The sequence below is a fragment of the Carya illinoinensis genome, chromosome 9, assembly GCF_018687715.1.
Source record: "Carya illinoinensis cultivar Pawnee chromosome 9, C.illinoinensisPawnee_v1, whole genome shotgun sequence".
Taxonomy (NCBI): Eukaryota; Viridiplantae; Streptophyta; class Magnoliopsida; order Fagales; family Juglandaceae; genus Carya; species Carya illinoinensis.
In genome coordinates, this window is record NC_056760.1 from 29905979 (window position 1) to 29918697 (window position 12719).

A 12719-nucleotide genomic window follows, 5' to 3' on the forward strand; every position below is an offset into this window, starting at 1 on the left:
TCACATATGCAGCACCGGTGCAGGAGATGAGTTATTTATTTTAGCTGGCAGCAGCAGAGAAGGGGAAGTTTGTTTACTTATTTTTTTTCGTTTAGAAGCTAGAGGGAGTTATTGTTTCTGGGTTTTTCCATTCAGCTAGAGTTGAGCAACTTTTTTTTGGAAGTTTTTCTTGCTTTCCGTTTGAGTTTTTCGTTCATAGCAGTAGGTAGTCTTGAAATTTTTTTTCTTCGTCTTCTCGTTTAGAGCGGCGGCTGGTATGGATATTATCTTGCACTCTGTTTTTTTTTCGTTTGGACGGACATAGCAGCAGATTTTCATAACTTTCACTTTGCTTTTCGTTTAGATGCTAGCAGTAGAGCAGTCATTATTTTTATTTTCTTTCTTCCTCGTTTAAGACAGAAGCAGCTGGTTTTGTCTTTCTTTTCACTTAGCATTTATTTTCATTGAAGACGCTGGGCGGCTGGTTTATTGTCTTTCACACATTTTTTTCATTCTTGCTTTTTGTTTTGGACGGAGGTAGCAGCATTAGTTCTATTCTTATTTTCTTTTCGTTTAGCAAGAGTCGGTTGGTCTTGTTTTTAGCTTAGTTTATTTTTATTTTGGGTATTTTTCTCTCTTAGATTTTCGCATGGTTCAATTTAGATTAATTTTTATTGCTAAAAATATCATGTGTAGCTAATTTCTAAAACTTGGGTTGTGGAATAAGACTTAATTTATTTTGGGTTCTAGTTTGATGCAATATTTTGTTGTTGAATGTTGATTTCACTAAGTTACTATTTGAATTTAAATTGAAAATTGATGCGGCTCTTGCTCTTGTTTTGTTGTTGACGTGAGGCACAACAAAAGCTTGAAAATTATCAAGGCTTCTCTCAATTGATTGTTAATGTGTGTTCGGCTAGTAAAATAGAAAATCCCTTAGAAAAATATTGCAAAATCTTGAGCTTAACTTTTTATCTTTCAATTAGCAATGCCTTGATTGGATTGTTAATCGAGAAAATTATCTAGAATCCGAAATAAAGAGAGTCTCATACCCAACCCAAGTGTTCGTTAATTTGTTTTGTTTTAGAAACTCTAATTTCAACTTTCATTATCTTTTTGCGTTGCATTTGAATTTTATTTTCATCACTCATACTTGATTCATTTGTTACTCACAAATCTCCTATACGCTTTGATAACCCATTGTCCCTGTGGAATACGATTCTGGACTTATCCTTGATACAACTTGACACTTCTACACTTGGAAGCACATTCGAGACTGAGTCACTGGTCCTTCCCAATATGCAGTCAATCCAAATTCAGAACCATGGGGACCACCTCATTATCCTAATTCAGCACCTTTTGGTTAGAGGAGGAACCTCGAGGAAACTGTCCAGCAAACGGGAACAACCTTCTAGTAGTTCATGCAAGGGAAAGCAACAATAAATACACAAAATGCTCAAACCTTTAATGACATCAGAGGGACCTTGACCAAAATCTCTAACTTGAAGCAAGTAAAAGCTATCACCACCTTGAGGAGTGGTAAAACTTTTGAAAACCCTACTCCTGAGAGCACAAGTGGTAAGGTTTCTAACCCTATACCTATTCAAACTGAGGAAACAACTCTACTAGGCTAACAATTTCTCATAAAGAAAAAAATCAAGCTGAGATCTTAAAAGTGTTCAAACAAGTAAGGATCAATATACCCTTACTAGATGCCATTCAACAAATTCCCACTCATGCCAAGTTTTTTAAGGATCTCATTTAGCAAGTCAGTGCCATAATTCAACACAACACACCTCCTAAATTTGAAGACCCTGGATCCCCTACTATTGCTTGCATCATTGGGAATTCAAAAATTAGCCATGCCTTACTAGACTTAGGATCTAGTGTCAATTTGTTGCCTTACACTATATATGAGAAACTGGGATTGGGAGAATTCAAATCAACCTCCATAAATTGCAATTAGCTAATAGGTCAATTAAAGTACCAAGGGGAGTGGTAGAGGATGTTCTGGTTTAAGTTGATAAATTCTATTATCCAGTAGATTTTGTTGCCCTTGACATGAAGCTGTCTGTTAATTTAGTTTTTCAAGCTCCTGTAATTTTGGGAAGACTATTTTTGGCTACCTCTAATGCCTTAATAAATTGTAGAAGTGGGGTTCTGAAACTAGGTTTTGGCAACATGACTTTGGAACTTAACACTTTTAATATGTGCAGACAACCTTAAGAAGTGGAGGAGCCTCAAGAAGTAAATTTGTTGGGGGGCATCTTTGCAAAATCTTTCCCTCTAATTACTGAAAATTTTGAAGAAGTTTTTGAAATACTAGAATCTGCTGACCAATCACTGCTTGTGTTTCACTTAGGACAAGCAACAACATGGATGCCCAAGGTTGAGCAGCTAGGGCCAGCACAACTAACAGAGAAGATAGACAAGGAGCAGATCCAAGCTTTGGACCTTAAGCCCCTACCCACAAAACTCAAGTATGCTTTTCTAGGACCTAATAACACTTTACCTATGGTTATATCTTCTTGTCTAACTAATAGACAAGAAGAAGAGCTCTTAAAGGTCCTTATAAAACATGAAAATGCCATAGGCTGGACCTTGGCTGACATTAAGGGCATAAACCCCCTCATTTGCACTCATAATATTTACCTGGAGGAGGATTCCAGGCCTTCTAGAGAAATGAAAAGAAGGCTCAATCCTTCAATGAAAGAAGTAGTTAAAAAGGAGGTCCTTAAACTGTTGGATGTGGGCTTTATTTACCATATCTCTGATAGCAGGTGGGTCAGCCCCATACAAGTGGTTCCAAAAAAGTCTAGGCTCGTTGTAATAAAAAATGAAGAAAATAAGTTAGTCCCCACAAAGGTAACTACAGGCTGGAGAATATGTATTGACTATAGGAAGCTTAATACTTCCATTGAAAAAGACCATTTTCCCTTGCCATTTATTGACCAAGTCTTGGAAAAGGTAGTTGGACATGCATTTTACTATTTTCTAGGTGGGTTCTCAGGCTATTATCAAATTGAAATAGCACCTGAGGACCAAGAAAAAACTACTTTCACATACCCATTTGGAACCTTTGCATTTAGAAGAATGCCTTTTGGGTTGTGTAATGCCCTAGCAACTTTTCAAAGGTGCATGCTCAGTATATTCAATGATTTAATAGAAAATGGTTTAGAAGTCTTCATGGATGATTTCTCTATTTTTGGGGGACACTTTTGAGAAATGTTTGACTAATCTGCAAGATGTTTTGGCCAGGTGTGAGGAGAAAAACTTGCTGCTCAACTGGGAAAAGTGCCATTTTATGGCTCAAGCAGGGTATAGTATTAGGACACATAGTTTCCTCAAAGGGTATTAAAGTGGATAAATAAAAAATAGACCTAATTTCTAAGCTGCCCACACCTAGAACTATGAAGGACATTAGGTCATTTTTAGGACATGCTGGATTTTATAGAAGATCTATACAAGGGTTTAGCTCCATTTCTAAACCCATGTGTAAATTGCTTATGCATGACATTGAGTTTGAGTGGACAACAGAACATCAAAAAGCATTTGACCAGCTTAAACACATACTCACTACAACCCCTATCATGTAACCCCTAGATTGGTCCCTCCCCTTTGAAATCATGTGTGATGCCAATGACTTTGCCATAGGAGCTATCTTAGGCCAGGGTAGGGATAAACTACCCTATGCAATTTACTATTCCAGTAAGACATTAACTGGGGCTCAAAAGATCTACTCCATAAGAAAAAAGAACTACTGGCCATTGTATTTGCTCTAGAGAAATTTAGAACTTATATTATAGGGTCACCTGTAGTTGTCTTTATAGACCATGCAACTTTGAAATATTTGTTTACTAAAAAAGATGCTAAGCCAAGGCTGATTAGGTGGGCACTGCTCTTGCAGGAATCTAATATCAGGATTTAAAGACACCAAGGGAATGGAGAAAGTGGTGGCTGACCACCTATCTAGATTAACTGTCACTAAACCTAATTGTTCTTTGCCAATTTTTGGTATGCTAACATTGTTAATTGAGAATACATGTGGTATGCTGACATTGCTAATTTCTTGATAACAGTGAAAACGCCTCCACAGTGGACTCCTCAGGATCTAAAAAGGTTCAAAGTGGAGGTAAAGTACTGTTTTTTTATGACGACCATTAAATGTTCAAATACTATTCTAACCAAATAATCCGTAAGTGTGTCCCTGATAATGAGATATTTTCTGTCCTATCTGCTTGTCAAAATGGGGCCTGTAAGAAAACAGTGGCTAAAATCTTACAATTTGGTTTATATTGGCCTCATTTGTTTAAAGATGCTTGCCACCTCCCTGTGGAACTTGAGCACAAAGCTTACTGAGCAGTGAAGAAATTTAACTTTGATATGGAAACTTTTGGTTCTTTGAGAAGGCTACAATTGTCTGAGTTAGAGGAGCTTGGAGGGATGCATATGAGAATTCTAAGCTAGCCAAGGAACACATGAAGGTCTTACATGATAGAAGCATCCTTAGAAAAAGTCTGTTCCCTGGAAAACTAAGATCTTGGTGGAGTGGGCCCTATTTAGTAAAATCAGTTTCTCCTCATGGTACCATAGAAATAACAAACCCTCAAAATGGTAATACTTTCAAGGTGAATGGCTAGAGATTAAAACCATTCTTAGGAATTTATGCACCAGAAATTTCATCCATCCCATTACATGAACCAATTGTCAACTAACTAAGTTACTATGCAGACTGCAAGTTTCAACACTTTTATTTAGTTTTTTTTTCTTGTTGTTTTCTTCTTCTTTCTTTCTTTTCTTTGCTCATTCTCTTTTACTGAGTTCTTTCTTACATGCTATTGGCTTCATAATCCAACCAGATTGCACTACAAGCAATACTCATTTTTCTTGTTTTACATCTTCCCAATGTTAAGTTCTGCTACCCAGGTAACATCTTTTCTTTAGTCTTCATGCACACATTGAGGACAATGCTACAATTTAGTTGGGGGGAGGGGAGAAATTATTTTTCTGTTTTGCACACCTTGCTCATATGTTGGCCTAAAATTTCCTGTTTCTAATTTTCACATGCTAAAAAATGATTTGTTGAGGTCATGAAACATGTTCGATGTAGTGAAATTAGAATTTAGATCAAAAGGGGGGACTTATCCATTTCATTTAGTTGTTAAACCAAGGGAAAGATGTTAAATTTGTTTGCTAAAATACACACAACACAAACCCGGCATGCCTAGAAAGACTACATTGGGTCATTATTTGTTGACTTACACTTTAGTGGTTTGGGACTCTAATGAACTATATCCTAATGGCTTAGAAAGAAATCTAAAGTGAATTAAATGAGAAAAGGGACAAGCTAGAGAGCAAATATGAAAAAAAAAAAAAGAAACAGAAATTTTAAAAAAATAATAATTTCATATATGATTTACATTTGTGTATTGGAAAAGTCTGTCTATTACCGGTGCCCTTACTAAATAAGAAAGTTGATGGGCCTCAAGGTGGACCGAGCCTTAGAGATCATTTGCAAATTTCAGATGCGGCAATCACAGGATCGAGAGCTAGGAAGAGCAAGGAAACAATGCAAAGATTGATGCAATCCACTTGGGACTTGTCTAGTAAGAGTCCAACATTTAAGATGAGCTTAAAGAAAACCCAGTTTCATTCATGTGATACAACAAGCTATGAAAGACATGACTTGGGCCTATTGTTATTGAAGGGCCTTGGACTTATTTTATTTCATTAAAAGAGGTTATTTTATTAGTCATAGGAATTAATCTAGAATAATTGGGCTTGGGGAATGTCTAGCCCACACATATGTCTTATTTCTTATGAACTAGGATATTTTGAAAGGCCTTGTATTTTGGCCAAGGGTTTATTTGGAAAGTTATTATTTTATTTGAACTAGGGTTTTAGAAGTTACTGTAGTGCGACACTATTTATGCTACAGTATCTGTGACACTATTCACTAGAAGTTTTGGGGATGGTTTATTTAAACCACTTGTAGCCTCATTTGAGAATGTCAAACAATATTGAATTTTCATTGCGAATTGAGTTTACTCCACTTGTTCTTAATTAAACGTTTGAACTTATCAAAGGTAAATCACAACCCTTGTGGTGTTGTGTTCCTCCTTATAATCCGGGTTCTTAAGACGAGTTCTTCAATGGGTCTAGATTTTAATATAATCTAGGTTCTTGAAACGAGTTATCAACATGTTTAGATTCTTCCATCCAATTGACTTGATTTTGGCTTTCTTGGGTGAGTTTTCAAATTGATTGTGGGTTCAAGGGATTCCAATTCCGCTGGTTCACATCATTTGGTATTCAGAGATCAGATTCCTATCAGGTCTAAATCTATCTTTTATTTATTGCATCTTTAATTTTAGGGCTTCATTGTTCTAGGGTTGCAAAAACAAAAAAAAAAACAAAAACAAAAGTACAGAAATTCATTTTTCCTAGGGCTACCAAATTACTCTATCATTTTAGTTTCGTGTTCATTATCATAGGTTGGCTAAATTCCTTGTTTTAGGGCTCCCAAAATTTGTACCATCTAGGGTTTGAAATTTCTAGGATTTCTTGCATCTCTAAGTTTGTCAATTGTTTGGAGTGCCGTTTCATTGATTCTCTTCTATTCCTGTCAATTTCGTGTGTTTGAATTCAATTGTTTGATTTCAAAATGAGAATCAAAATGAAAATACCATCTTTCCAAGGTATAACTGACCCTAAAGCTTATTTAGAGTGTGAGAAGAAGATAGAGTTGATCTTTGATTGTCATAACTATTCAGAGGAGAAGAAAGTGAAGTTGGCAGTAATTGAGTTCACTGATTATGCTATTATTTGGTGGGATCAATTAGTGACCAATAGGAGGGGGAATTATGAGAGGCCTGTCGAGACATGGGGAGAGTTGAAAGCTCTCATGAGGCAGAGATTTATACCTAGTCACAACTATAGGGACCTCTACTAGAAATTACAAAATCTTACACAGGGGTCTAGGAGTGGGAGGACTACCATAAGGAGATGGAGGTGGCTATGATACGAGCGAATGCAGAGGAGGATAGGGAGGCCACTATGGCTAGATTTTTGTGTGGTTTAAATAGGGAGATAGCCAATGTGGTTGAGTTGCAACATTATGTAGAAATAGAAGACATGGTGCACATGGCTATAAAGGTGGAGAGGCAATTAAAGAGGAAAGGGACATCAAGGTACACTTTGGTTTCTAGCACTCCTTGGAAACCAAAGTGGGAGAAAGATGATCAAGCTGTAACAAAGGCACAGACCAAACCACCTAAGGGAAACGATGAAGGAACTAGCAACAAACCCAAGGTAGCATCCCAACCTTCTAGAAATAGAGATATTAAATGCTTTAAGTATTTGCATTTAGGGCAGATTGCTTCTCAATGTCCAAACAAACGTGTGATGACTATGCGTGATAATGGGGAGTTGATGACTGCAAGTGAGGATGATAGTGAGGAGATGGAGTATAATACCCTGTAAGAGGTGAGTCCCTTATTGCCAGGATGATTTGAAAATTCACCGAAGAAAGCCAAAATCAAGCCAATGGATGGAGAATCTAGACCCGTTGAGAACTCGTTTTAAGAATCTAGATTATACTAAAATCTAGACCCTTTGAAGAACCTGTCTCAAGAACCCGAATTACAAAGGAGGAACGCCATAAAGGTTGTGATTTACCTTTATTAAGTTCAAAAATTCAGTCAAGAACAGGAGGAGTAAACTCAACTCACAATGAAAATTCAATATTGTTTGACCTTCTCAAATGAGGCTACAATTGGTTTAAATAAACCATCCCCAAAAACCCTAGTGAATACTGTTACAGGTACTATAGCGTGAACAGTGTCGTGCTACGGTAACTTCTAAAACCCTAGCTAAAATAAAATAATAACTTTCCAAATAAGCCTTTGGCCAAAATACAAAGCCTTCCCAAAAATCTTAGTTCATAAGAAATCAGACATATGTGTGGGCTAGACATCCTACAAACCCAATTATTCTAGATTAATTCGTATGACTAATAAAATAAGCTCTTTTAATGAAATAAATAAGTCCAAGGCCTTCAATAACAATAGGCCCAAGTCATGTCTTCCATAGCTTGTTGTATCACATGAATGAAACTAGGTTTTCTTTAAGCCCATCTTGAATGTTGGGCTCTTGCTAGACACATCCGAAGTGGATTGCACCAATCTTTGCATTGCTTCATTGCTCTTCCTAGCTTTTGATCCTATGATTGCCCCATCTGAAATTTGCAAAGGTTCTTCAAAAGGATTCCACCTCGAATCTCCACCTGAATCAAAGTGAAAAAGCTTAGTAACATTGAAAATAATAGAAACATGATACTTACCAAGAAGATCCACTTGATATGAATTATCATTAATTTGGAAAAGTCTATCCAAGTTACTCCTATCATCAATAAGCAAATGCATCAAATCTAAAGAAGTAAATGGATTAAAACCATAAACAACTTCAAAATGACAACATGAAGTAGTAGTATGCATAGTCCTATTATATGCAAACTCTATAAATGGCAAACAATACTCCCATGTCTTTAAATTCTTATGAAAAACAGTGCGTAAGAGCTGAGTTAAAGTTTTATTAACTACTTCAGTCTGACTGTTAGTCTGTGGATGACAAGTAATAGAAAATTAAAGCTTAGTAGCCAATTTCTCCCACAAAGCCTTCCAAAAGTAGCTAAGGAATTTAACATCCCTATCAGAAACAATACTCCTAGGCACACCATGAGGTCGCACTATCTCCCTGAAGAACAAGTCAGCTATGTTTGTGGCATCATCAGTTTTATGATATGGAATGAAATATCTCATTTTGCTAATTATATCCACAACCACAAAAATAGAATCTCTACCATTTTTTTTCCTAGGTAGCCCCCAAACAAAGTCTATAGATATGTCTACCCATGACACATGAGGAACGGGTAAGGGTGTATACAACCCATGTGGCAAAATCTTAGGTTTGGCCCTTCTACATGTAATGTGCTTGCCACAAATGAGATTAATGTCTCTTTTCATCTTAGGCCAAAAGAAATGTTCATACAACAGTTCAATGAATGGTAAATGATAATCTCACAAATGCTCAGGTGACACGTCTAAAGTTCGCCTTACACTAAAATGATCCATCAAACTACTTCCATGTGCTTCAAGCACAATCAACTCATGCTATTAGGCACACAAAGTCTATTCTTTCTAAACAAGTACCAATCTAGTTTATAGTAATTACCAAATGATGCATTCTCATATACTCCACACGCACTAGCAAGGTCATCATCATTAGCATGCAATTTCTTATCATATTCAAATCTCAATGACTTTGCATCTAAAATGAAGATAAGAACATACCTTCTTCCTAATGCATTAACCAGAAAATTTTCCTTACCATGTGTGTACTTGATTAAATGAGGAAAAGTCTCAATACATTCGTCCCACTTGTCATGCATCCCAGTCAACTTACCTTGTCCCTTCAAGTGGATCAAGGACTTATGTTTTTTAAAGAAAGGTAGGGTAGGGATTGTCACACTGGCACAAAATCAATGTAATGCTCTATCTCTCTTATAGGTGGTAATCCACTAAACACACTGCTAGGAATCACGACCTTATATCCCTGCAACAAAGAGATAACAATACTAGGCAAAGATTCATTAAATTTGTTAGTATTAAAAATTCACCTTAGCATAAAACTCACTTCTCTCTTTGTTTTTCTCTCACTTTCTTCACTCTTGCTTTTCTTTTCACTTTCCCTTTTTCTTTTCACTCTCTTTTTCCTTTTCACTCTCTTTTTCAATATCTTTTTTTGAACTTTCGGCCTCACAATTGTTTTTCAACCCATTCTCTCTTTTTCCTGAGGTTTCACTATTTCTTTCTTCCTTAATCTCACTCCCACTCTTTCTTTTTTGTTCAACCTCACTTTTACTTTCACCATTTTGATCAATCTTACTTTCTCTTTTTCTTTTTTGATCCACCTCGCTTTCACTCTTTATTCAATTTCTCAATTAAAGTAGTGCTAGCCAAATTAATACAACTCTTCCCATCAATAATCATACTACATACCTTGTTGTTGAGGTGGCATCTAGTATGAAAAATATTCTCTCTTTGCAACTCCATATCATCTACTTTAAATTGTGTATTGAGAGCATGCCTGACAACTAGAGACTCACCATACTCTTCATTCTTATCATACATATTCTCAATACTAACCTCACATTTCCTCCTATCTCTCCCACATTGTAGATTTCTAATCACTGCATCTCGTTGATCCATCCTATCCCTCACTTCCTCCAACACCAAATTTAACCTTTCAAACTTTTGTTGCATGGCCTGCAACACAAAGAATGAATTGTCTGCCACCCCCTTCAGTGTTGAGTTACTATTATGAGACATCGTAATGTGCTGCACAAATAGAATATTAGTAGTAAAACCTCACACACTCCCTTACGTGTTTATGCTCAAATAATGACACTTCACTCGTGTTTCACTCTTAATTAGATTTTTCCCGATAATGATCTCACACTCTCTTGCCTTTTACCTCAAGAGCTTTCCCACTCAAGTTCTTTAAGAACTAATTGAACTCAATCAAGACAATACAACCTTGTTTTATCCCAACTAGTAATTAGGTCCAAGAAACAAGAACAAAAGCAAACACGGAAAGAATAAAATGACACGAGCCTTAAGGATACGATACGAGGGAAAGAGTAATCACAAGACAAGATACCAACTATAATAATATGTATTCATCCCCTTTGATGATAAGGCTCAATCCAAATTTTTTTTTCTCTACTATTTTTTTTTTTTAATTTTTCTTTTCCTTTCTTTTATTTTCTCACCAATTCAATCACAAACAATTGTTTCAATTGTGAAAATCAAACAATTGAATTCAACACACAAGATAAATTTATAGGAATTTGAAGGGAATAAATGAAACCCTAAAATGATCAAGAACACGGCAGCCCTAATAAGATGAAATATTGGCCAACCTATGATCATGAACATGAAACCCAAATGATAGAGTAATTTGGCAGCCCTATGAAAAATGAATTTCTACACTTTTTTTTTTGTAACCCTAGAACAATGAAACTCTAGAATTAAATTTGAATATGCAAGAATTAAAAGATAGAATCAGAGCTGATTGAAAGCCTTGCTCTAAATGCTAAATGATGTGAACCAGCGGAATTGGAATCCCTTGAACCCACAATCAATTTGAAAACTCACACATGAAAGCCAAAATCAAGCCAATGGATGGAGAATCTAGACCCATTGAGAACTCGTTTCAAGAACCTAGATTATATTAAAATCTAGACCCATTGAAGAACCCATCTCAAGAACCCAAATTATAAAGGAGGAATGCCATAAAGGTTATGATTTACCTTTGATAAGTTCAAAAGTTCAGTCAAGAACAAGAGGAGTAAACTCAACTCACAATGAAAATTCAATGTTGTCTGACCTTCTCAAATGAGGCTACAATTGGTTTAAATAAACCATCCCCAAAAGCCCTAGTGAATGCTGCTATAGGTACTATAGCATGAACATTGTCGCACTACAGTAACTTCTAAAACCCTATTTCAAATAAAATAATAACTTTTCAAATAAGCCCTTGGCCAAAATACAAGACCTTCCGAAAAACCCTAGTTTATAAGAAATAAGACTTATGTGTGGGCTGAACATCCCCCAAGCTCAATTATTCTAGATTAATTCCTATGACCAATAAAATAAGTCATTTTGATGAAATAAATAAGTCCAAGGCCTTCAATAACAATAGGCACAAGTCATGTCTTCCATAGCTTGTTGTATTACATGAATGAAACTGAGTTTTCTTTAAGCCCAACTTGAATGTTGGGCTCTTACTAGACACATCCAAAGTGGATTGCACCAATCATTGCATTGCTTCATTTCTCTTCCTAGCTTCCGATCCTATAATTACCCCATCTGAAATTTGCAAAGGATCTCTAATGCTCGGTCCACCTTGGGGCCCATCAAAAGTAGGTGTCTTCCAAAGTGTAATAACGTAAAAGCCACCATTACAATGGTTTTGAGCTAGAGGAAAACCATGCGGTTATCTTAGATTAGCTGTTGTGATTGAAACTTTTAATGCCACCTGGTAGTCAATCTTGGAATTCTAACCCTTTTCCTATGAACTTAAAAGAAAGCAAACTTTGTTACATTTAATTCCCTTGGTTGATTTACTAAATTGTGTATAAACCTCTCAATTGATACTCAATTTTAGATTAATTTACTCCTAAGTTCTTAGGAGTTTGAGAGCTTCATGGGGTTTGAGAGCAATTTGGATCAAGAAAAAAAAAAGAAAAAAAACCACAAAAGGAAACTGCAAGAAGTCCAAATCCGAAATTTGCTAGGAGACAGTCTGGACATACTTTAGTATTTTGATTGTAACGTTTTACTCACATATCGGATTGATGCTATTCTTGATGCATTAGAAATTTATCTTAAAGGGCTATAAATTTATCTCTAATAAGGATTTTCAAATTCGAACTCTTGAAGCATGTACGTGGCTACCAAGATGAGTCCTAAAATTTAGGCGATTTTTTTTATGCGGAAATTATGAAGACATTAGGGTTTCTTTGCTACTCTATATAAGCATATCATTAGCATGAAAGAGGAGGGGAGGTGAGGTACAAGAGGCAGATTTGAAGAGAGGAGAAAATCATTTCTATGGCCACCGTTCGCTTCAGTTTTCTCTAGAGATTTTTGTTGTCCATTATATTTATGGGTAACTAA

The 12719-nt window shown here is 36.0% G+C and overlaps 1 pseudogene; it reads left to right on the forward strand.

Annotated features, from left to right (window-relative positions):
* The window catches only part of LOC122276992, a 43624-nt pseudogene that overhangs the window by 6388 nt on the left and 24517 nt on the right, over window positions 1–12719 (forward strand).